Consider the following 22,389-nt stretch of genomic DNA (forward strand, 5'->3'; position numbering starts at 1 on the left):
AAGGGGATATTTGTCTTCTTAAATTATCTACATTTTTTTCACCCACGAGTTGCCAGTGCCATGTGGGCACCAACCTCTTTCACGGTTACACACCCTCTGTCCATCCATCCACCCATTCACACAGGCCCTGCATTCGGGTGTTCTCTCCATTCTCCAGAATAACAAGCCCAAGTGCAATTCTTGGGTAATTTTTGGAAATTAATGTTGAGGGGAAAAAAAATCACCCTCCAGTTAATCTCAGGCACGTGTATAAATACCTTCAGAAAGTCCCTGGTGGAATTTGTATCAAAGCAGCACCGTGATTTTACTTAAAAACAATTTGCTCCATGTCAACTGTGATTTCTGACACCTGAATTTGAAAGTGGTCTGGGTGGGCCCAGCACCATCTCCATAACAGAGTCATGTGTTTACTCGGAGGGAGGAGAGGAAAGACGCCAGTATGTGTGGCCGCTGAATAATCCCACCCTTACAGGCGGGGATTTCCTCCTTGGTGTTTCCGTGGAACCTTCCCTGTGTTTGTTTAAACCCGTTGCACACTCTGGTCTGACAGCTGCTTGGCCCAGGGCCTTCCTTGCAGACGCGTGTACAACCAAACCTCTTTAACAGCAACCTGCACTGTGTCTCTTGCTGCAATTACTCCAGTACATAAACCTCTCTGAAAGGCAGGCTTTTCTTGGGAGCTAATAAATGAGCCCCAAAGCCACAACGTGTGTAAGACCTTGAAAAATGGCATCATCATCTATTGGGAATTGTGAACCCTGCAAAAAGCAGCTCATTGTATTTTCAGAAAAAGGTTTTTGTTTAAAAAAATAATAAAGAACAAAAATCACCAAGTGGCGTCTATATGGAAAAAGCAATCTAGTCTGAGATTCCGAGGCTGGTCTCCTTGCTGCGTTAATCTTTCTTTGCAGATTTTATGTAAGAGGCATTATTTGCAGGAAAACAAAACAGGGTTTTAAAGAACTCCTCTCTCATCCCAGTTTCCCATGTGCAGTTATAATCCTCCGATTGTGACCTCTGCATTAGTTGCCATGGATGCTGAGCAGAAGTTTACGACCTCAGGGTGGGTTTGTGGCTTCTGAGGGTGAGAGGAAGCTTTAAGCAGTAAAGAGAAAGGAGGGGAAAGGCACTGTCAGGAATCGCCCTTCACATGTGTGCGCTGGTACTCTACAATCTGCAAACACGTTCAGCTCCACTTCTGGTTGCTTTGAGGAACAGGGTGCCGGACTCCGGCCATGGGAACGTGGGCAGTCAAAAGACTGCGGATTCTTTTGTCCCCTGACCTTAGTTTCTTGAGAGGCTGAGCTTGGTGCTCCAAGCGCCCCCTGAGCGAGCCTTCCAGAATTCCAAGTGTCTTTTCTTTAGCTGATGGTATTTCCAGCCCAGGGTCCAGGGAGCCACTGGTGCCGCTTCCTTGCCCTGGGCCGCCCAGGTGGTTCCTTGGAGCAGCCGCCTCTGGGCCACTGCGGCAGGCAGTGGCGCTCCGGGTCCCGCTGAACCTTCCCTCCCCGCAGAAGCAAACACACTGGGCCGAGGAGTCCAGGCCAACCTTCGCGGGATGCTAAAATACAACAGAGGGCGCCGAACCCACCAGCGCCATGGCCTTGAATATTAATGTATGGGCTGGCTCCAGACCGCCAAGATCCTTAAAAATGTCCCTGGCTAGGTGTCACTGCCAGACTTCAGAGGTTTCGGTTTACTTCTTATTTGGAATCACCGCATCACACAAACCGTGTTTACTTGGAGGGGGAGGGGGCGGGACCAAACCCACCGCTCGGCGCACACGCCTAGATCTCACATTCCAGACTCGAGCTGATGTGTGTCAGCGCGACATGGGGCGGGGGGAGGGTTCTCTTCGGATATTTCATTCGCCATCTGCACGTCACTCCCAAACTTTTCCTCCCTGCGCTCGGAGAGTCAGGTTGACGCGCCCTGGATGCGGGGCTCGAGGCGCGGGGCTGGGCGCGCTCCCGCGGAGCTGGAGCCGCAGAGCCTCCCGGGCTGGACTCGGGCTTCTCAGGTACAAGTTGGGTGCCAGGCGCCGGGGTGGGGGCGGCGAGGAGCGGTGGAGGTCGGGCTGCGGGCTCGGGGCTGCGGCGCCCCTCTGCGGGTTCCGGCCGCGCAGCGGCGGCGGCGGCCCGGCTGGGCGTTGGGAGTCCGGGCGGCGGGGGCTGCGCGCAGCCTCACTCCCCGCGGCGCTCCCGGCGCGGTGGTGGCGGCGGCGGCCCAGGCAGACAATGAACTTGCGAGCGCGCCGAGCCGAGGCAGGTTTGGGCCCCGCACCCCTCTACCCGGCCTCTGCGAGGTTTCTGAGAGCCCCGGCGGAAGGCGTCCCTTCGCCATGGGTCCTGGTCGCTCTCCCAGCGACCTGCGCGCTTAGGGACCCCGCGGAAGGGCTGCCTGGCGGCGGCGCCAGGGCTCACACGCCCCTTCCCTAGCCCGAGAGAATACGGCCAGAGCTCGGGTACAGGGGACCTGCGGTGGCGTGGTGGCGCTGTGGACAGCTCGGAGGCCGGCGGGCGGGGGGGCGCACGTCGCGGGGCACGCATTGGCTGGCTGTCCCGGAGAACGACCCCAGGAGTCGGAATCGGACAGACGGACCGACAGACCAGCGCCTTCGCGGTGTGAGCGCGCGCTGGGTGGCGGTGGGAGACTGGGATTTCCCCCAGCCGTGCGCTCCGTTCCCCTCGCTCCGCCGCACTTCGGGGAAGTTTCCAGGCGTAGCCCGGGGCAGGTAGGTGGGCATCACCACTCTGTCCGGGCTCTGGCTCGGAGCCGCCTCCAGAACCCCGACTTTAGCTCCGCGGCCGGTCCAGGAGGGGAGGAGGGGGCTCTCCGGCGCAGACGCCCGTGGGACCCGGCTCCGGGAGGGGAGTCCGCGGGGCGGGCCTGGGAAGAGACCGGGGCGCGACTGAGCCCCGAGCGGTCTGAACTTTTGCTCCCCGCCCCCTCCTCCCCGCCCTGCCCCCGCCCCCGCCCCTGTCCCTTCGCTGCGCCCCGCCGCGTCTCGGGAGGCGGCGTGACTCGGGAGTTGCCGGCGCTTCCCGGCGGCTGCGGCGGCGTCCCCGGCCGGCCTGGGCGCGGCGAGCCCCGCAAGGCAGGTCTGAGCCGCGCGGTGGGCGGCGGTGGTGAGCCGGGCTCCGGGCGGCGGAGCTGTGGGGAGCAGGGTGGCGGCGGCCCGGCGCGGGGGCGACGCCGGCGATCGTGATGGAGCGCGAGTCTGTTGGGTTGTGTGTGCCGGTGGAGAGGACGCGGTGGCGGCTGTGGGTGGCTGGGTGGGAGGTTGTGGCGCAGTTGGGCCCCCTGGAGCCCTCTGAGATCGTGGGATGGAGGCGCCGGGCGGAGGGAGCCTCGCCTTTGGGGAATGAATGAAGAGCGGTGGAAGCGCCTTCCAGACTTCTCCGGGCGAACCGATTGGCCGGCGTGCGCGCGTGTGTGTGCGTGTTTAGGATTCCCAGCCGCCTGGGTCCTGGGCACCGCGACTCGACCGCCCCGTCGCGATCCGGGTGCCCACGTTGCCCGCCCGCCCTGCGCCCGGGTCGGTCGGCTGGCTGGAGCGGCGGGAGTGGACGCGGAAGAGTCTCGAAGGGGGCGACCAGCCTGGGGGCTGAGGCCAGCTCCTCGGGCCCCATCCCGGTTCTCCGGTCTCCTGGCGGGCGCAGAGCCTCTGTGACAGCTGGGCTCTCTCGCTGTATTCATGTTGGGTGAATTGATGGTACCGAGTTCTCAGGACTGAAGTGTGGCTCCGGGAAGCCCTGAGAAAGGGACGTGGCGAGCCGCTCAGTGGTGCTGGGCAGAGGGCTTGCTCTGGTTCTGGGCTCCTCGGCAGTGCCCGTCCTCTCTGTCAGCTGCAGTTCCTGAGTGGTGCGGGACTGGTGCGGGACTGGTGCGGGACGCCTCGGTGGATTGCGGGGGCCACCCAGTGCAAAGAGGCCGCCTGAGGGCTTCTGCACCCCCTGAGGGGCCCAGGGGAAACTGAAGCCTAGAGATTTGCCCAGAGTTTCTCTTGGACGCTCTCATCCCATTCTCCATCCCGGCCTTTCCTACTCCCCTGCCCCCAACCATTGCAAAATCAGGACCCCTCCCTTCCAGAACATGGCACTTGTTAATTTGACAAACTGTATGTTGAGCTGGGATCTCTGGGTTGATACGTAAAGACATACAGATCACATATTATTTTGTTCCAAATGGCACAAGAATAAAAATGCCTTCTAATTAGGTGGTTTTTACTAAACAAGCTTTTCTCCCCCCAACTCCTGAAAAACTGGCAGGAAGATTTTATTTCCCACCACCTCCTGGATGGGCACACTGAGCTCGGAGGTGAGGTGGCTTGTCATGGTCTCCCCATCAGCACTTGGGGAGGTGGAGCTGCAGGTCTGGGCTTCCCTCCGAAGCCCAGCTCCCCAGGAGAGCCGTCCAGGGGCCCTCGGTAGGAAGTCCAGCAGTGTGCCCTTGCGTCTTTCCCCTCTTGGGCATTGCGTGACTGCAGCGAGCCAGCTTGTGGGTGAAGCATGCAGGATTAATTAATTCAGGATATTGTACATTGGATGGGGAGGCAGGTCTGCTAACAGTGGATCACATGCATGCCCTGCTTTTTTCTTCAATGATTTGAGCTCACCGTGTCTGAACCACTGTCCTGGCCAGGGACACAGCACTGTCACTGTGGCTGCTGTGAGGGCGGCTGTTTCCTTCCATGCTGTTCTCATCCCATGTTGCTGCTGCCCCTGGCCAGGAAAGGTGAGATGTCAGAAGAGGTGTTTGGTTTTTCACACGCCTGGGAGAGAGACAATCCCTGTGTCAGGAAGAAGCCATGTTTGCAGGAAAGGTTGGGAGAGGTTGGGAAGCAGACTTTGCTTATTTGGTGTCTTGAGAAAGAGCAGAGAAAAAACTCTGGGCCCCAGGAGCCTCAGACCCTTTGACCTATACGAGGGGAACTGTAGATTAGTGCTGGGTTGTGCTGATCCGAACCCTTTAGAGTTTGACTGGACGGTGCCCTGCTGGTGGAGTGGGGTGGGGAGAGGAGGTCAACCCTGGGGCTGTTTGAACAGGTGAGTGAATGCCCACCCACAGCCCACCCACTCAGCTCCTGACAGTCGAGGGGAAAAGCAGAGTTGACAGGCCTTGTGAATTTTTGAGAGAGAATTATCAAGCCTGGATATGTAAGTATGGGCTCAAATTATAAAAGTATGGTAGAGGGTTAGGGGTGAGTGTCCTTCCAGGAGGTCTGAAGTTTGACACCTGGCCCCATGTTTACATATTGGGAAGGGTGTCACACCATCAGAGAGCCATGACACGTGACAGGATGCAGGAATCACATGCCCTGTGGGCCAAGGGACTAAGAGTGGATGGGTGCCCATTGTGGGTGAGACCCCTTCACATGCTGTGTGTTATGCGTTCATTCAGTAGCTATTATATTTAACACATTGGCAGCTGCCACACACAAGAACCCCAGAATCTTTTCCTTGGGGCCACAGTGTTTTCTTATGAAAATAGAATAAAAACCTTGAGTGTAATTTAAAGGTAAACATAAATAGAAAAACAAAATTTGTTGACTTCTATTCATTTAATCCATGTTTTTAGATTAAATCGTCACTATTAATTGTAACAATAAAAACATCAACAAGTAAGATTTTATATATGCTTCACGCAGCCCCAGGGTCAAAACTAGAGTGAGTTAAATAGAACTCTCATGGCAGTTAATGTGTTAATGAATTCCCATCATGTGTAAAGTCAGATTCTGCATAAAACTGTCCATATAGTCCCACTCCCCAGATAGATCCCACAGTTGAGTCTCTGAGATGGTAGGGTGGGGATAGGACAGACAGGGTCCCAGCCCTCGTGGGAGGGGGACAGACAGAGTCATCTGCACCAGACAGACAAATGGTCTATAAGCTGCCCTGAGTGGTGGGAGGCAGTAAGGCAAAGCAAGGCTGGGTTGGGGGGGAGGGGCGAGGAGCCTCCTTTTCCAGGTGTGGACCTTGAGGTTCAGGGCAATGGAGTGACTTGCCCAAGATCACACAGCTGGTAAGTGGAAGTCAGTGGGTCTCTGATCTCCAGCTCTTGGGCCGGCTCCTTCACCTCCACCACGCCAGGCTGGGTCCTTTTAGAAACTCCCAGATGAATGGAGACTCCCTGCAGTTGTCAGCTCTCACTTTTCCTGTCTACACTTCCAGGCCCTGTCCCATCCCCGGGGCCTCAGCAGACCCAGGACCTCAGAGATGCCATTTGGAGCCCATTTGTGTAAGAGAGGAGTTGTCTTAAATTCTAAAAGCAGAAACTATTTCTCAAAGTAAAAGTAGTAGCAGACTTGGGAGTGTCATTGATCAGGGCAGTCAGTCAGCGGACTTCTCTTTAGTAGCATGTGACTTAGAAGTGACTAGGTTCCTGGTGAGAACAATGCAGCCTAGCTGTCCTCTGGTCTGTAGAGTGGGATGCTCAGGTATGATACTAAGGGACTTCAAAGGGTAACTTTCTTGGTGCTGTGAATGAAGAGATCCCATTCGCGCTTAGCCGGCTGAGCATTGGGAGGCTGTTTCCACTTGCACAATGTCGTTCTTTATTGGCCTCTGTCATTAGGGTCTGATTTCTTTACTGAGATGGCTTCTCCTTTCAAACAAAGCACTGGGACAAAATGATTTGGTGTCGACGTATGTCTCCACGGCATGAGCTGAGGCATAAAGGGAGCAGCTATCTAGTTAGTGTGTCCAGTTAGTTATCTGGTTAGTAGTTAGTGTCCAGGAAGAAAAGTGAAGGTTTTGTGTTCGTTTGGACCAATGTAAAATTTTTAATTTGTAGCGTGGGAGCTGGGGAGGGAGACAGTTGATTATAACAGCTGTCATGTGTCATGTCCCTACAGGTTTGCAGCTGGCCCTGTGTCAGGCAGGTCACACAGGCGTATCTCCTCGTGTTCCTTAAGGGCTAGGAGGCTGTTAGAGATGACACACCCCCAAGCTCGTACCATCCGGATGTGCAGGAGGAAGCATCAGGGAATGACAGTGGTGGCAGGAGCTCAGTAAGGAGGTGGGGGAGCATAGCGACTGTGGCTCCAGCAGGCGAAGGCAGGCGTGAATCAGCAAGTGGTTCAGTTGGGGGGGGGGGTGGCAAGTGGGAAGCAGCTTCTCCTCTATGCTGGTTTCAAAGGGATGTGGAGGATAGGAGACCATCGCCAGCAGCTCTCTGCAGCATTTATGCGGTCCCCCAGGTGCAGCCCCGAGCCAGGTGCATGGGGGCAGAGAGTCAGCAGTCAGCATGAGCGCAGCACTCAGAGCAGTGGGCGAGGCAGAACTTGTGCAAGTCAGGATTACATAACGCTGCTGACAGGAGCCTTCACGGGGCCTCAGGAAAGCGCAGCAGGAGCTTTGGGGTTGGACTATTCTGGGAGACTTCACCCCCTGGCCTGAGAGCTCATGTCCTATACAAGAGTTAATACCTGCTAGGTGCTTGGAACAGCGCCTGGCACACAGTCATTGCTCAAAAATTATTGGCTCTTGTGGTATCCTTTAGCTCTAGCGCTCATAGCCAGGGATGTCTCCATAGTCTATTCCAGCATGTTCTACCTCAAAGGGCATAAGCCCAGAGCCCTTGGAAGCCTTGGATTCCAGCTGGGTTTCTGTAGGTGAGTTGCTTCACCTCTCTGGGCTCTGTTTCCTCCTCTGTGCAAGGAGGGTACTGCGAAAACAGCTGCCCTCCAAGACCCTTGAGCTGACCTTGTGGGCAGGCTGTGGATCAGTTTGATGCAATTAAGCAGAGAGTGGAGACCTGGCAGCTCTAGGTGCAAATATGCTGGTGTGGCTTGCTTTTGGATGTCATATCTTGAGCCTCCCTCCAAGCTTGAAAGAGTCCTGGGGTGGGTGTGGGGGGCCTCCTGGCTGGGGCGGGCTCTCCCTGACACCTATTTTACATTTCTAGAGCTTATCCTGGTCCAGGCTTTTAGGTCTCTGAAGAAAGTGAGGCTGGCAGATCCTCAAAAGCAGAGGGTATCATGATAATGGAAACTTGGACACTTTCCAGAATTGAGTTTGTGCTGAAAGTATTGAAACAGACAGCCCAGGCACCCAGGTGCCTGGAAAATACCCCAACATGGGCAAATAATTAGATGCAGGCCAGGCACACTTATGCTTTCCCTACACCATGCTGGATCCTGGTGGCTTAACATTTTCTCTTGAAATGGAACGTGCTCCTGCTGGACCATCGTGCCCCTGTGGTCAAAAAGACTGGTGTGGCTGCTGGTGGGAGGATGTGCCGAGAGAGGTGGCGATTCCACCCCTTCCAGGTTCCGTCCTGCATTTCTGTGTCCTTGTAGGTAGCTGCCCCAAGGGACTGGGCCCATGGCACCTTTGCTAAGGGGTCAGAACCTGCACTACAGAGTCTGAGGGGTCCAAGGAGATGTGAGATGTGTCATTATCTCACCCCTCATTGAAAGGGGTCTGGGCAGCTTGTCCCCCCTTTCATGACCTCTGTTTGCTCACAGGCACTGATGGAAGGAAGTTCACCGGCACCTTCACACTGCCGGGCAGCCGAATATTTGGCCCCCATGACAGATGTTCTTTTCGCACACGTGTTGGATCCCTTAGGCACTTGGAAGGGCAGTGCAGGTCGTGGGCTGAGCCTTGGCTCCATGCTGACTCGGTTCAAGCCCCTGCTGTGCTTTGTTCCATTACTGTGATCCTGGACAAGTGGCTTAATCTTGTGCCTCGGTTTCCTCATCTGTAAAGTGGGGTTAATGATCTCTACTTTGTCGGGTGACTTGAGTATTAGAAACAGTATAGTTTCGAGTTCAGGGGAGCTCTGCAAATTGAAGCACTCTTTTCTGGCCAAGTTCTCGGTCTATGGAGAGATGGGCCGGGAGGAGGACAGGTGAAGATCACATGTGGTGCTTGGTCCTGCCTGAAGCTGCTGACGGAGAACGTGGCTGAGCTAGTGGGTGAGGGAGCGGAGACCTGGGCAGTGAAGTGGACTCCCCCCGCCTCCCCCCGGTCACCTGCAGAGTCGGAAACTGGCAGCCTGTCCTGTGGCTGCAGCCAGCAGAGGGAAGTTCCTCTCCTGTGGGGGGAGGCAGGGCTGGGCTATGCATGTCCACACTCCTGGGATGGTGTAGAGGCCACCAGGTGTAGACAGCAGGAGACTACCCGGGTGGAGCTCCCTCTGTGTGGAAGGAAACACCAGGAATGGGCGAGCAGAGTTGCCCATGACAGGGAATATGAAGTGCTGAGCTCGGTGCCCGGCCCATGGTGGGGGTTGGCACATGGTGGCTGTTAGGTGTGCAGTTGGTGGGGGCGTGTCAGCTAGGTGGAGTTCTCTGCTGTAGGAAATAATCTGGCTTTAATTCAAGAAGAATGCCTCCTTCTCGCTTCTTGGCAGAGCATGGGAGTGATTAGCCAAATTGGGATAATGACTAGCCCTGGACCTCAAGGCTCCAGTCCACCGTGAACACAATTCACAGGGAGCCGAGGTAGCAGCTGACTCCTAGCCTGGGGCTGGGGAACATCTTCCAGCTCCTCTCCCCTGGCCCCCGTGTGGCCTGCACTTCTACAGACTGTGCTCTGGCTTCGCAGAGAGGCCCCGGGCCAGCCGGGCCTGGACTGGGCTGCACTTGGGTCCCGGCCACTGGAGTGGGATGGCCTTCCACATCTACCTGTCGTGCCCCTCCCTCCATCGCACCCCTGCCCTGCCACTGTCGCTGCCTTCAGGGAGCCTTTGCCAGTCACTCTTGCCACCCTCCTCCCCTCCATTGCCTTTCTAGCCCCCACCCAGGTGTAGCCTTCGTCCTCTGAGCTGCTGCAGCCCCACTCTGTTGCGCTGAACCTGCTGCCCGCGTTCACTGTGCTCCAGTGTCCTGGGCCTGGGTCCTGGGGGCTCACGGCACGTTCTCATAGCTGGACCCACACATAGTCGTGAGTGACTGCCGTTTGTGGAATTAATGTGTCAATTAAAAATTATTCTCGCAAAGGCTACTTTGTCCTGGAGAATTTGTATGGGCCTCTGAGTGTGTCCCTAGAAGACAGAAAAGAACCGGAAGTTTAGTAGCATGGCACAGGAGAGTCAACAATCGCCATTAAATTTTCAAAGGAGTCAAGATTTCTCCGATTTACTGGCGTCGGGTTTTTGGGCTATTAAGGGGTAGTGCTGTGCTTTTTTTGTCTTGAGAGTCGTGGGGGACAGTGTTACCGGAGCTTGGCTGGTGTTGCAGGAATCCGAGCAGGAGCCATCTACCGGGGCGAGAAGCGTGGGGGCCGTCAGCGGGCCTCATAGCTGGTATAAATAGCTCGGCTTTAAGTTCCATGCGCCTTTGTTTGGAATGTAAATATTTGCATTAAAAATATAAAGTTATGTCCTGGCGTGTATTTTTAGGGACTATAATTGCCAAACCCCAAATCAGACTATTGGGCTACAGAGGATTAATTTTCTCTGATTTGTGAACCTGTTTATATAAAGAGTCTTCCAAATGTACACACACCGAGCCGTGTTTGCTTTGTGCACACGAGGATCGCCGGGATCACAGAAAGCAGCGTTGCCCTGGGGAGTCTGGGCCGAGGGGGGTGTTTGTCTACACACGCTCTGATCACTCTGGTTGCAGCAGTGCGGGGGGTGGGGGGGCAGTTTCGCCGAGGGCCCCGCGCGTGGGGTCTCGAGGGCCTGGCTTCTCTGCCCTCGGTTTCCTGGACACCCAGGTGGGGGTTTGGCTGCAGCTGGCTGACCTCTGTGTCTTGTAACCAGACGCCGAGCGTGGAGTTGCTTTAGGAAGATGCTGAGAACAGGGTTCTTGTGCCCTTTCTGTGGTCCGATGGAGGGAGCAGGAAGTTCTCGTTGCTGGTGGAAACTTGAGCTGGGAGGGCCTCTGTGTGATGTTTCCCTCCAGTAGATTCTTGGGGCAGTTTAGCTTTGTAATTTTTTCTGTGAAGATCCACCCAGATTTGTCAGACTCTCTCTTTACTGCTGTTCTCGATAGAGAGAGGCCGGGTCAGTGGGAGCCGGGAGGGCCTCCTGCCCTGGCACTGGGAGGTTGTTCTTGAGGCTCCCTGGGCAGCCCTCCGTGGAACCTTCCTGGCCTGGAGGCTCAGATGGAGACAGCTGTGGATGTGGGGGTGAGCTGGCCTGCTGGGGAGGGCCAAGTCCAGGCCGGCCCTCCAGGCCCCTACAACCCCCCTCTGGCCACAGGACGAAGGGCAAGTGAGAAGAGGGTCCTGGCCAGGGACACTCAGGGGCCCTGGCGCCCAGCTCTGGCTTCCTGCGAGGCTGGGACTGAGGCCTCCTTGGTCCCTGCTTCCCAGCCAGCCTGTGGCCCCTGCCCTTGAGCGGGGACACGACCCCACATCCCACTGAACACTGACACCTTAGGACCAGGAAGGACTCCTTGGGACAGCAGGGTCCCTTCCATCGTTCCTTCCCGTCTCATCTTGCAAAGGGCGTGGCATCCTGAGTAGCGGAAAACCGTCTTTCTGCTTGGGAACTTTTCCTTCCTTGGGGTCCTTATCCAAAGAAACCTTGTGTGTGCTTGGAAACAGCGAGCCTCAGGGAGGACCATCTTTTTGTGTGTTCTGGGTATCGTTGAATTCTGCAGACCCACGATCACCTTTCCCGTGGTCCTCTCAGGCGTGGCCCACAGTGCTGTGACCCTCCCTCATCATCTGTCACAGTTTTTAATAAAGACAATACGCTCCAGAAAGGCCCTGTCCAACACCACAGCAGGCCAGTCATCCAAGTGCGTGACACTGAAAGCCAGAGGAAATAGCTGCTTAGAGGACACTCTGCACTTGCCTAAGAAAGTTACCAGCAAGAATAAATGAGGGGAAAAGGAGGCTCCGACTAATGAGAATGGTATCAGGCTGACGTTTAGTGTTGTCCTAATTTTGAAAAGCTATTTGCACCCACTCGATGGCTGTGTCTGTGAGAAATTAGCTGGGGAAGTACAGAAGAGTGGGGTCATAGTGAACCTGAGCTCCTCCTCAGAACTATCTTCCAGGCCAAAAAAGAAACATCATCTGCTTGCTGGTCCACAGTGGAAGATCCATGGATCCTTTGCATTGTACATGATTTGGCTCCAAGAAGAAAAATGATATATTAAAAATAAGATGAAGCTTCAGTTGCCATTTGAGTGGTAGAAAATAAATTTGTTTTTGGCAGTTAAAACTGCAACAAATCAATAGAAAGTGCCCTGCCCACTTTTGAGTCAGCAGTTTTTTTTTTTGTTTATGGAAGGGTGAAAAGATTTGCCCACTGAAAATCACCTCAGGATCTCAGAGGATGCTGCAGAACTGTTTAGGGGGACAGAGTACATACATGCATGTGTGCATATCTTACAATGATCTCATCTGGTTTATTTAAAAAATCATGAAACAGACTTCTTTTAAAACCCATTCGACCTATTCTTTTGAAAATAGCGTTACTGAGATATAATTCACATACCATACAATTCACCCATGTAAATAAGGTATGCAATTCATTGTTTTTTAGTATATTCACAGATGTGTACAACTATTGCCACAGCCAATTTTAGAACATTTCATTATCTCAAAAAGGAGCCATGTCCCCTTTAGCCATCACCCCCGTCTCCTCATTCCCCCGTCTCTACCCCATAGCCCTAAGCAACCACAAATCTGCCTTCTTCTCACCCAGACTCTTCTACTCTGGACAGAGTCATGTGGAATGTGGCCTTTTGTGACTGGCTTCTTTCACTTTGTGTAATGTTTTCATGGTTCACCCACCTTGTGTGACAGCACGTGTCAGAACTTAATTCCTGTATATGGCTGCGTAGTATTCCACTGAGCGGCCTGGCCACCGTTTCCTTTCTCCATTTGTCCACTGAGAGACATTTGGGTGGTCTCCACCCTCGGCTCTTGTGAATAATGCTGCCACAAACATTTGTGTATAAGTTTTTTGTGTGTGGATACATGTTTCCCATTTCTAGGGTTATATTTTATGAGATGTTTTTCATTTTTCCTAATCAGAATCATTTGTTTTTCTGCACGCTCCTGCCCTGGCCCCAGAGAAGGCGTGATTCTCAGAGGGATCCTGACGCCTTGCTGATCCTGGCTGAGACACTGAGTTGTCTGAGTGTTAGAGCTGGGAAGGCCTCCAGGCAGAGACAGTTCAGCTTCGTGGTATAGATGGGGAAACTGAGGCCCAGAGAGGCCACACATAGAGTCAGGATTGAATCCAGGTTTTTGGAGTCACAATCTGATTACTCTGAATGTTCTCCCTAAACTCTTAGGGAACCTACTGGCCTGGGACGATAATAAAGGCCAGTGGAGGTGGACAGATGGTGACTGGCCCACCAGGGGCACTGTTCTATCCCCTTCTGATCTGACGGAGGCCCAGGAGGCCTCAGCCTCCACCAGCTGCTAAACAAGAACTGCAACTTGTGGCGCCAGCATCTTTCTGGTTCTGCTTCCCCTGCAGCAACGGGAGGCCGACCACTTATCCGGGGAATAATTAAATTAGGAACCAATTCGGAGAATGAAATTTTATCTGATCTGGCCGAGCCATAAACTAGGGGCTGTGATTGTGACTCTAGGTTACCTTATGAAGTTGTTTTTTAAAGACTTATGCTGGGCTAAAGCACTCAAAGAAATATGTGGAGGCCAGGCTGGGGGTGGGGTCTCAGGAGGTTGGCTTTGTCCTCAGATTGGTCCCTTAAGCGCTTTGTTCCCAGGTCCCATTTGAGCTCTGATGAGAGAGATAGACGTGTTTTGTGGCTGGAATGTTCTCTATGCTTAGGAAAGTTCTTTGGTTAAATCCTCATGGCTGTTATTAATACCATTGACATCCTAGAGCACCTTACAACGGTAACAAGAAGTAAACTTGGCAGGAAGCTCAGTGGCTCTAAATCAGGGGTGCCGCTTTGGAGCCCCATGGAGCTTTGGGAAGAAACGCACATGTGCCCATCCTACACCAGCTCTGCTACACCGGATCTGTGGGTGTGGGCGCTGGGCAACTGCTGCGTGCACACGTGTGTATGCGCGTGTGTCTGCACATGTGGACCCACAGTCCTGAAGCGCTTTAGCTAAGAAGCACAGGTGGAGCTAAGCAGTGATTATGATTCTTCTGAGGGACTTTTCAGCTCTTCCATAGCGAAGATGAGGGACAGGTAACCAGCACGGTGACCTCGGGAATGAGTCTCACTTGTCCTCAGTCTGTGTTGTCATTGAGTGTCATGTCCAGATTCCGTGATGTAACTGGCACACATTTTCCCTCCCTCTGCAGCAACTGTGGGATTTGGGATGTTTTCCTTCTCTCTGGGAGTGACCCCACCCTCATCCCCACAGCGGCCCGGGCCAAGGAGGCTCCTTTGACCGCTGGTCCCTGCAGAACTGCCTCCTTTCTGTCTCTGCCGCTGGAGGCTTATCTGTCCTTCAGAACAGGTGTGTCGTATGCAGGTTGTATCCCCAGGGCCCAGCCCGTGGGAAGGAGTGACTGGGTGGATGGTTGACGGATGGCTGGACAGACAGACAGTAAAAGGAAGGCAGGCAAGTGTGGGCAAGAGCACACTGGGTAACTGAAAACCGTGACCCGTGGTGTGGGGATGGCAAGGGTCTTGCAGATTGTCTGGTTTTATAGCTGGGGAAACTGAGGCCTGCAGAAGTCAGTGTTTTGCCCTGATCCTTCAGCATCACTAATGAGGAACGCTGACCCGTCACTTCTCCAGCTCCAGCTCTGCACGTCCTCGGGAGAGTCACCCTCCTGGGAAGAGAACTCTTTGTTGAGGACCTTGTGTGTGCCCCATGCTGTCCTTGGGGACACAGCAGTGAACTACAGACAGGGCCCCTGTGCTCACAGAGTGTGTGTTCTCATGGGGAGAGGCCGGCAGTGGACAAGTTCACAGATGTCAGAGAACGGAAAGTCTAAGGGCCCCGTGATGGTGTGACTGGCTGGGAGATCAGGGAAGGCCTTGCCAAGCAGGTGACATCTCAGCTGATCCTTGAATGACGAAAAGCTGCCGCTGCCTGAGGTTTGGAAAGAGGGAACACCCAATGCCAAGACCCCAGGTGCGGAACCAGTTGGTGGGATGGGATTCCTTTATGCTCGGGAGAAAGATTCTTAGTTTGTAGCACACTCGGGTTGATTCTCTTCTGTTCTGCCTCCTCTAGATTGTCATTTGCGGTTTTGCCTTCTCACTGTTCCGCCTCCGGGTGAAGAACACCTGTCCGAGGCTGGCTGGGCAGCAGCTGCTGCAGAGTTTCAGAAAACAGGGCCAGCAAGAAACAAAGAAGAACCCCAGCGTCCTTGTCCTCTCACTTAGGGTCTGGCTTAGGAGAAGTTATTTTTATGTAAGCAGATGCTTGAGGGGGGCAGTTTTCAGGTGTGCAGCTGAGACCACACTCACAAAACCAAGACTGAAATAGAGCTGTGGAATCCCAGAGGCGAGCATGGGCTGGTAAGTTGAATTTGGTGACAATTGCAAGCAGTCCAGTGCCTGGAGAAGGGACACCTTGGAGAAGGACTAGGCATAGAAAACTCTTTACTGGTTTGGCCCCTCCCTTGAGCATTGCTTTTCTGCCTCCAGATGTTTCTCTCCCACGCTCAGTAAGAACCTCAGCTCCTTGAGGTCCTGCAGTTGGTTGTCCTTCTGTTGCAGTTCCCTCTCCCCTCTAGGTAGTGGACCCTCTGCTGCCCCCTGCCCCAGGTCCTGCCATCACGTGGGTAGCCGTGGTCTCCATCGGGCAGCATGCTGGCCGCCCCTGTCCTCCATTAGGATGCTTTGGACCTCGTGCACACCTGGGCTGCTCCACCGAACACGTAGTCAGTCCACGTTAATGACGGGCTAATGTAGACTTCCCTTATGGAAACCGTACCCAAAGCACCAGCTGGCTAACCCGACACACAGTAGGGCCTCAACAGATTGTTTCCATCAGTTATTTTCATAAACTTTGACTCTCTCTCTGGTCCTCCCTGGATATCCTTAAGGGTGTCACATTACAAAGTTTTCCCAATAAATATTTATGAGTAGTTGTAGCAATAATATACATCTTTTATTTTATGTCAGTTATGATTAATTTTTAAACTGTATACAAAACATAAATTTCCCTGCTTTTTAGTAAATGGAGAGATATAAGAAATAACTTTTTTTTTCTGAACAGTTTGAAGATGTTCATTCAGCCTGTCTCCCCCAGTCATGTGAGGCCACACTGCCTGGAAGCTGTGACTATATTGACATTGCTCAGAGTCCCCTTAATCTCGGTACGCCTAGATGCTGCTTCATATATATTTTTTTATTTTGAAATAATTTTAGACTCACAAGAAGTTGCAAAAGTAGTATAGAGTTCCTGTGTGCCCTTCACCCAGCTTCCCACGGCGGTAACATCTTACACCACCCTGGGACGTTGTCCAAGCCAGGAAATTGACACTGGTACAGCACCGTTAACTAAGTTGCAGACATTGTGGATCTGGATTTGTTACATATCCGTAAAATGCTCCATAAAATTGTGGATCCCTAATTTTATTAAACCTAGGGACCCACTGCACCTTGGAAGCATTTTAGACTTTCATAAACCGTAATCTTGTTCATCTTTCGGATTATTTTGGAATCCCTTCCAAGTGGCAGCCAGTTAAAGTTAGTTTCCATCAGGTCAGCAAATACTGGAAGGTGCATTTCGTACGTTCCATGAGCCCTCATGGTGCTTTGCGGGTGCATCGCCCCTGGCGTGTGCCCACAGGTAACCTTCTTCCCCAGATCTGAGAGATTCTCGGAGACAAGGAAGTGTAGAAAGCAGTTTGGTGTGATAGAACATCGGGCAGGGACCGGCGAACTTGCGTTCTGATGATAGCAACCCACCTGTATCGAGTATTTAGTATGTGCAAGGCTGTGTCTACTTTATTTCATTTGATATTCTCAGCAACCTTTGAGGCAGACACAATTAACATCCCCATTTTACAGAAGCAAACACTGAGTTCAGAAGGGCTCACCCTGCCCATGTTCCTGCAGCCCAGTGGTAGAGGCAGGACTTGAACCCAGGCTCCCTCCTTGGCTCATGTCTGCACATCTCTGGCCCCAGATCTCATTGACCGCTCTGTGTCCTGGGGCTGCTCACCTGAGTTCTCTGAGCCTCCCAGGTCTTTCCTGTCCCTTCCATTTCTGCGGGAAGTTGGTTTTATTGATGCAAACAGTTGTACCTAGAGAGCTGGAAACACTCAAAACTCCAAGCAAAATTTCTACTCTGCCCCTTGTAGGTGCTTTTAAGGTTGGGAAAATTTCTGTAGCCTAATTTGGTTTGATGGGAGCCTCAATTCCAGTTGAATTATGCTCTGGTGTATTTTAATTAAACCGTCTACAAACTGATTTCTTAAAGAGGCGAAATCCCCATGCAGCGAGCGTTGCCTGTGTCCCTCTCCAGCAGCTCTGAGTCGAGTGAGGCTCGTAACAACCAGAGGACGGCTCAGTCTCGGCCTCATGGGCGGCATTAATTGTGAGATGCCACTGGAACGAGATGCAAGGGCATTATCAGCATATACTTAATTGATTTTGCATTCTCCGCAAAGGAAGGTTAAAATTAAGCTTGTTTGTAAGTGGTGTTTAAACAGCGCAGGCTTGGGGCCCAGTCGTAGAAACTAGCAGAGCAGGCACGGGTGGCTGGGCTCGATTTCCTCTTCAGGTGCTGGACTGAGCAGATCCCTCAACGAAGGCAAAGATTTTCCCCTCTAAAGGGGCGGAAAGAGCGTAAGCCTCTGCTCGTAAATCGCACAGACAAGCCCTCCGCTCGAGTGCCTCTGGGCCGGCCTGGACCCGGGGATGCATGTGTAATCGCATTAGTGTGATAAATTAAAGGGCCCCATAGTTTTTAAGTCATCGGGCAGCCGCATTAGAGAAGATGCTGTTATAGAACAGAGTTCTGATAAACAGGCTCATGGAAAGGGCTTTCGCTAACCTCACTCCGGGTCTAGGATGGAACATTCTGACTCTCATTCTGGAATTCTCCTGGAACTGTCTCTGCTCACACCAATGGGGAGCTTGAACTTGAGGCCGATTGCCATTTTCCAAGTGTTTGCTTGTTTTCTTTTTTTAGCTGTAGCATATACCAGGAATAAGAAAAGCCTTCTGGATGGGCTCTCTCTTTCCTTTTAATCCTCCTGATAATATAACTTTTTAGGTATTTCTGGGACCGGCTATATCCTTTGCAGGGCCCAGTGCAATGTGAAAATGCTTATTAAAATGATTAAGACTTTTCAAAAGGGGAGTGCCTGAGCACTAAACCAAGTGCAGGGTGCTCTGAGTGAGGGGCCCTGTGTGACTGCCCAGGGGTCCACGCCCACAGAGCAGGCTCTGGGGTCTTGTAAGGTGCTGATCCTCGGCTGCGATTTATAGCAACTTGTGTGAAAGTGGATTGTAAATGCCCCCAGGGCACGGGCTGCAAGCCCAATCACCTTGGTGTGCTCCCAGGAGCCTGGCAGGGGGCCTGACCCCAGCACATGCTTAGGAAATACTTGATGAGCTGAATCAATGCTTTCGGGGGGTTGGCCTGGCCTGCTGGTGGGATTTCATGTGGCTTTCTCAGGTCCCACGTATCGGGAATCTGGAACAGTCTACCTCTGGGCTCTTCAGAATGGACAGGGACAAGGACCAGAGTTCTCTAATGAAACTCATTGTCTTGACAGCTCAGCATTGAGAAGAGAAAATCTAAATAGGAAACCCTTCCAGATTTTGCGTGTGCGTGTGTGTGTGTGTGTGTGTGTGTGTGTGTGTGTGTGCCCGCGCGCGCGCAAACCTCAAATCCTGGTGATTTTTCACTGCCAAACGTAAAAAGTTGACACACAATGATTGTCCGGTATCTCCAGATGATTAGCGTGCGTTTCTGTCTGTGGCTTCATGTCACTGTCCCAAGAGGGGGAGGCCCCTCTCTGGCTTTCATCTCTGATGTCCTGTGCTTGGGCTCTGCCCCTCCCAGCTGAGTGGAGAGCTCCCAGCTCCTGGAGAGAGCCTGGGATTCCGGCGCCACCGCAGGTCCCCCTAGTCATTCTGGATCACGGAGAAGGCCAACTGGCAGAGTCGGAGGAGGGGGTGTGGGGCACAGCGCATCTTGGTGAGGGAACAGGATCCAGCGCAGGGACCATCCCTCCCTTGGGGCAAGTGGCTACAGGTCTTGGAAGGGACACACTCCTTTGTGCTGTCTTTGTTCTCTCCCAGCACAGAGCCCAGGCTTGTCTGTCGGGCAGGTTCCCTCTCCTCGGAGCAGCCAGCGCAGGAGGGGAGGGGAACCGGCGCCCAGGGCTGGCTGCCAGAGAGAGGAAGCTTTCGGCAAAGAAGAGCCTGGACTTTTCAGGCTTTAAATTGGAATTGGGGTTCTTGAATGAGGATTAAAGTTACTTTTTTTATTGGGAAGGAGTGCAGGGAATTGATACTGTGCTCAGAATGCATTAGGAGAGCAGCAGAGACAGATCTCCCCGGAGCAGCGTCTCGGGGGAGTGACTGTGTACTGCCACTAGATTTTCCTCCTTTGTCCTCGGTTTGTGCAGAGGTCACTGGAGATGTGAGCTCAAAGGGAGCCAGGACGCTGTGCTCTCCTTTCATTGTCACAGGCTGATGGGTCTGAATGGGGCTGTGCCACTTGAAGAAAGGAAGAAACGGTCTTTTGTGCGTCCTGGCTGGGGAGGGAAGGCAGGGCAGGAAGTGGCCCTGCTGGAGGCCGCAGTGGCTCCTGCCGGCCTCCGTGTGTGAAGGGAGCTCTGTGCCCCACCTGGGCTGTCTGGGACTGGCGCCCCCACCACAGGGACGCTCAGCCAGGACTGACTCAGTACACAACAGATGTAGCACCTTCATGTCCAAGCGACAACGGGCTTTATTTATTTTCCCTGTTAAGATAGCCACAGTCATTGTTTTTATTTTGGAAAGGAAAATAGTAGAACTCCCCCCTCCGGCCACCAACAATATTTGTCTGACCTGATGTGGGAGTCTGAGATAACTTGAACAGTAAGTCTGGTTTAAAACTATTGGGGAAAAAGATTTTGATACACACACACACACACACACACACACACACACATGCACAGAGAGAGAGAAGGAAAGAAACATGAAAAGATGAATGCGCCAAAACAAGCTCTCTTCTCTGAAAAACATCATTAACTCCGCAGGGCGGGGGAGTTCATCAGTCTTGTCCACCTGCTATACCCTGTGCCTGCACAGGTACATTCAGAGGGATCTGCTAATGAATGAATGAATGAATTAGGTACAAGATTCATTTCAGGGCCTGTGAGTTAGTGTTCTTGGGTAGTGGCTTCATATGGAAACTGTAAAGATATAAGGACATCGTACTGCCATGTTTGATATGTCATGGTCAGCACGTCACATAGCTGAGTCCGTCTCCCCTCCAGCCCTGAGAGGCAGGTGGCATGATACCTGTTTATAGATGGGTCAGAGGCTCAGAGAGATTGGGTGACTTGTCCGGGGTCACCCAGCTAGCAGTGGCTGGATCAATGTTTGATTTGAGGACTTCCTATGCTAAAGGAAACATGGGGGTGGGGGGAGAGTGGAGAGAAATACCATTTTTGGACAGCCAGGTGTTTGGGATGGCTTGGTGTCTCCATTCGGTGAGCCCTAACTGCAGAGGGACACAGACAAGGAAAGAAGCCCTGACTGCTGGGCGTCATTGGGGAACAAGACACACCCAGGCCCTGCCTTACAGAGGTTTGGAGGTTTGGGTCTAGGGGGTGGGCCAGGTGGGAACACTCAGTCAAGGGACCATTTAGCTTCAGTTGTGATGAGAGCCACAGAGGAGAGACGTGGGAGTGGGGAGTGGTCTTCTCGTCAGCCTGTGGATGCAGCGATCCCAGCCCGGCAGAGGGTGCCAGGCTCCAGGTCATGATGCAGGAAGCTTGGAGGACAGCTGGAGTGCCAAGGACGCTCTGCACCCGGGTTGCAGGGAGGGAGGAGCGGCAGAGTCTACAGATGTCATGTAAGCGATGGTGTCAGTCTCCGTGAACATCAGCACGGAGGGAGGTGACAGAAATCCCCAATGAAGTGCCAGGACCTGTGGTTCTCTTTTTAAGGGTCTGAATGTGCTGGAATCCTTGTTCCTGGAGACTGGATTGATGTCCACAGGCAGCCTACCCTCCCCACCCCACCTGCCACCTGAATCTCAGCCCCTGCAGTCGGGTGACGCGTGCCTCCTGCCCAAGGCCTTGAGAGTTCCATGGACTTAACTGATTTCTTGCTCTACCCGATTTGAGAGATTTGAGAAATTCTCTGCAAGCAACTTGCAGAGTGGAAGTTTCTAATGGTAATAGTGCTAGAGTTCGGAGTCTTTCCACCCTGGGGCACTGGCCCTGCAGGTGCAAAGTGGAAGTTGGTGGACAGAGGGCAAGTTGTCCTCTGCACGGGCAGCAGGATGCCTGGGCTTGCGTGACCGCACATGCTTCTGCCCTGAAAAAGTCTTCTACGGAGGGAGACCATGTGGGAGACATCTCTTTCAAAGCCCCCCTCTCAGACCTGTCCCCTGCCCTGTGTGCCCAGCCGGTAGCTGACGCCAAGCTGAGCAGGCCTGGGGTGTGGCCAGGGAGTGTGGCCAGGGGGGTCCTGGCTGAGTCCACCTGGGAGGAGCCATTTAAGACCCTGGAAACCCAACAAACCTGGCAACTCGAGGTCATTAGCTGTCTGACTGCGAGCCGCATGTTGTAAAATAAGCCCTAAGTGGTTACGAGCTCTTTTAAGCATTTTAAAATGAGAGAACAGACGAGGCTTTGGTTTGGCGCCTCTGAAAGGAAATGGGCGTCGTCTGATATTTGCATCCACGGTCAAGGCCGGCTGCGTGGCTCACTCGTGCTCCTGCCCAGTGGCCTGTGTGCCCTGTGCCTCTCCCTGGGTTTCTGATGGGGCAGAAACTCATCACCACTTACCTGACTTTCTCTTTTTATGAATTTTTAAAAATTGGGGTATAACATACATACACTAAAGAGCATGCACCCTAAGTATGCGGCTTGATGGATTCTTACAAACAGAACTCACCTGTGCAGCCAGCACCCAGCTCAGGTGTAGGAACAGCACCCCCAGCCCCCATCCATGGGAAGCCAGCCACATTCTGACTTCCACAGTCTAGACTGGTTTTGCCTGGGTTTTGTACTTTATATAACTGGAATCGTGCTGTCTGTTCTTTTGGAATCTGTTTTGTTTTTTTTTTTCCTGCTCAGCACTACATTTGTGAGATTCTTCCTTGGTGTCACTTGTTCATTTTCACAGCTGAATTGCATTTATCCATTCTACTGTGGGCAGACAGTTTTGGGCTTTACAAACAGCACAATGTGTGTTCTAGTTCATGTCTCTTGATAACTATATGTTATGGTCTGAGACGCAAGAAATGACCACCTAAAGACCGAATTGAGCCAAATCAGGAGTCTTTATTAGCTGGCCAGTGACTACCCTCTGCACCGCCAAAGGTGGCACAGAGAGCAGCAGTGAGCCTTTGA

The 22,389-nt window shown here is 53.0% G+C and overlaps 1 protein-coding gene across 3 annotated transcripts in view; it reads left to right on the forward strand.

Moving 5' to 3' along the window:
• Positions 1 to 1,804: 1,804 nt before the first annotated feature.
• The window catches only part of CHST15 (carbohydrate sulfotransferase 15), a 72,396-nt gene continuing 51,811 nt past the window's right edge, over positions 1,805 to 22,389 (forward strand). The window contains exon 1 of one of the 3 annotated variants that reach the window (XM_045568020.1): positions 1,805 to 2,020. The gene's annotated coding sequence lies outside the window, so the exon portion shown is untranslated. Of the gene's footprint in view, positions 2,021 to 2,636; positions 2,739 to 3,044; positions 3,102 to 22,389 lie in introns of those variants that run through there. The other 2 variants (XM_045568021.1, XM_045568022.1) reach the window with 2 other exon arrangements.

This window comes from Lemur catta, chromosome 14 (genome assembly GCF_020740605.2).
Source record: "Lemur catta isolate mLemCat1 chromosome 14, mLemCat1.pri, whole genome shotgun sequence".
NCBI classification, from domain to species: domain Eukaryota; kingdom Metazoa; phylum Chordata; class Mammalia; order Primates; family Lemuridae; genus Lemur; species Lemur catta.